This window comes from Furipterus horrens, unplaced genomic scaffold (genome assembly GCF_987537825.1).
Source record: "Furipterus horrens unplaced genomic scaffold, mFurHor1.1.pri manual_scaffold_36, whole genome shotgun sequence".
NCBI classification, from domain to species: domain Eukaryota; kingdom Metazoa; phylum Chordata; class Mammalia; order Chiroptera; family Furipteridae; genus Furipterus; species Furipterus horrens.
Genome location: NW_028327206.1, coordinates 258,429 through 261,753, shown reverse-complemented (window position 1 = coordinate 261,753; position 3,325 = coordinate 258,429). Strand labels below are relative to the sequence as shown.

At 35.7% G+C, this 3,325-nt stretch overlaps 1 pseudogene; it reads left to right on the top strand.

The window, feature by feature from the left end:
* Positions 1-1,215: 1,215 nt before the first annotated feature.
* Positions 1,216-3,097, top strand: LOC149990033 (UTP--glucose-1-phosphate uridylyltransferase pseudogene; annotated as a pseudogene).
* Positions 3,098-3,325: the final 228 nt, after the last annotated feature.

Genomic DNA, 3,325 nt, shown 5'->3' with positions numbered 1-3,325 from the left:
GTCCTCTGCTTCATCTAACTTAGTCTTTATTCCTTCTAGTATATTCTTCACTTCAGATATTGTATTGTTCATTTCTGATTGATTATTTTATGGTTTCCATGTCCTTTTTCATGCTTACTATCTCTTTGTTTAAGTTCTCACTGATTTTATCTATTCTTCCCTTAAGTTCCTTGGGCATTATTATAATCACTGTTTTGAACTCTATAGATTGTTTGTCTCCATTTTACTTAAGTCTTTTTTCCTAAAGATTTACCTAGAGTACTTTAATTTAGGGCATCTTTCTTTTACTCCCATTTGGGCTACCTCTCTGTGTTTGTTTCTGCTACATCTTTCTAGCTTCGTAGGGTGACCTTATGTAGTAGGTGTCCTGTGTGGCTCAATGGTACAGTCTGCCTGATCACTTGAGCTAGGTGCTGCAGGAATGTTCTTTGTGTGGGTTATGTGAGTCCCTTTGTTGTGGTTTTATCCTTCAAAAAAGTGGCAGCTACTTTCTCTCTGTTTCCCTCTCCTCCCCCCACTTTTCCTCTCTCTCAAGAATTTTTTGAATGAAACACAGAAAAGAGGTTGGGTGAAAAAGGGGGAGGGCTTAAGAAGTGTAAATTGAGAGTTCCAAAATAACCACAGGAATGTAAAGTACAGCAATGGAATGTAGTCAATAATATTATAATATCTATGTATGGTGCTAGGTGGATACTTGAATTATCAGGAAGATTACTTTGTAAATTATATAGTTGTCTAATCACTGTCATGTGCACCTGAGACTAATATAAAATAATATTATATGTCAACTGAAATTAAAAAATAACAATTTAAAATACAATATACAGATGATGTATCATCGAATGTACACTTGAAGCGTACCTATATTTTTATTTGCTAATATTGCCCCAGAAAATTTAACTAAAAATAAATGAATAAAAATAAAATTAAAAAATATGCTGACTTCTGGGACTACGATAATCTAAAAATGTATTATCCTTCTGCTTACTCCAATATTCTCTTTATAAGTATAAACACATTTTTTACTTTGCGATGTTTATTTCTTCCATGTCAAATGATAAAATTTAATGATAAATCAATGGGGAAAAAGTCATGGATGATTCCAAATCTTCAGTTGAAGAATTACAATAACATAAAATGCTGACTTGAGAGAAAATGAAATGGCTATGGAATAAAAGAGTTAAAAATATCAACTACACTCTTTTAACATCCTCTTTCCTCGAGGACTTCAATAATCTATAAAAGATCTTAGCAAAGCAATGTCTCAAGATGGTGCTTCTCAGTTTCAAGAGGTCATTCGACAAGAGCTAGAATTATCTGTGAAGAAGGAACTAGAAAAAATACTCATTACAGCGCCATCTCATGAGTTTGAGCACACTAAAAAAGACCTTGATGGATTTCGTAAGCTGTTTCATAGATTTTTGCAAGAAAAGGGACCTTCTGTGGATTGGGGAAAAATTCAGAGACCTCCAGAAGATTCGATTCAACCCTATGAAAAGATAAAGGCCAGGGGATTACCTGATAATGTATCTTCTGTGCTGAACAAGTTGGTGGTGGTAAAACTCAATGGCGGTTTGGGAACCAGCATGGGCTGCAAAGGCCCAAAAAGTCTGATTGGCGTGAGGAATGAGAATACATTTTTGGACCTGACCGTTCAGCAAATTGAACATTTGAACAAAACGTACAATACAGATGTTCCTCTTGTTCTGATGAACTCTTTTAACACAGATGAAGATACAAAAAAAATATTGCAGAAGTACAGTCATTGTCATGTGAAAATCTACACTTTTAATCAAAGCAGGTACCCGAGGATTAATAAAGAATCTTTACTGCCTGTAGCGAAGGATGTGTCGTACTCAGGGGAAAATACAGAAGCTTGGTACCCTCCGGGTCATGGTGATATTTATGCCAGTTTCTACAACTCTGGTTTGCTCGATATCTTCATAGGAGAAGGCAAAGAGTATATTTTTGTGTCTAACATAGATAATCTGGGTGCCACCGTGGATCTTTATATTCTTAATCATCTAATGAATCCACCCAATGGAAAACCCTGTGAATTTGTCATGGAAGTCACAAATAAAACACGTGCAGATGTAAAGGGTGGGACACTCACTCAGTATGAAGGCAAATTGAGACTGGTGGAAATCGCTCAAGTGCCAAAAGTACATGTTGATGAGTTCAAGTCTGTCTCAAAATTCAAAATATTTAACACAAACAACCTCTGGATCTCTCTTGCAGCAGTTAAAAGACTGCAGGAGCAGAATGCTATTGACATGGAAATCATTGTGAATCCAAAGACTCTGGATGGAGGCCTGAATGTCATCCAGTTAGAGACTGCAGTAGGGGCTGCCATTAAAAGTTTTGAGAACTCTCTAGGTATCAATGTTCCTAGAAGCCGTTTTCTGCCTGTCAAAGCCACATCAGATCTCTTGCTTGTGATGTCAAACCTCTATAGCCTTAATGCAGGATCTTTGACAATGAGTGAGAAGCGGGAATTTCCTACAGTGCCCTTGGTTAAATTAGGCAGTTCTTTTACAAAGGTTCAGGATTATCTAAGGAGATTTGAAAGTATACCAGATATGCTTGAATTAGATCACCTCACAGTTTCAGGAGATGTGACATTTGGCAAGAATGTTTCATTAAAGGGAACCGTTATCATAATTGCAAATCATGGTGACCGAATTGACATCCCACCTGGAGCAGTATTAGAGAACAAGATTGTATCTGGCAACCTTCGTATCTTGGACCACTGAAATGAGAAAATACTGTGTACTGTACACTTTATACTAATTATGGGCTAGTTTCTTATAATGAAATGTTCTCTAGGATTCTAAGATAGGCAGGTACATTACTGTTTTAGTGTAACCTGCAGTGTTAATTTTTAAAATAGTTTTCTGCAGTATGCTTTTAGCCTAAGAACAGCACAGATGGAAGCAATACTTTTCTTGTTGGAAGAGGATCCTGCAAGTTCACCTTAAAGTGCAATATTGTTTAATCTTAAAACTGGGGCAGCTCTGCTGGAAAATTCTTTTAACAGAGGCTTCAGTGATGATCACTTTGAATTGCTTGTGATTTCAAAAATAAAGCTGAAGCAATACATGTGTAAAAAAAAAAAAAAAAAATATCAACTACAACTTCATAGCCATTTATAGAAAAAGGATTGTAGCAGCTATCCATATCATCTTCTTTACTTGTTACACATTTATATTTGTGTCCATTAACTAATTTCCTTTTTACTTTATTTTATTTTTATTTTTTGGTGTGGTTTAAATATTTTATTATTTATGCTATTACAGTTGTTCCAATTTTCGCCTTTGTGCCCACC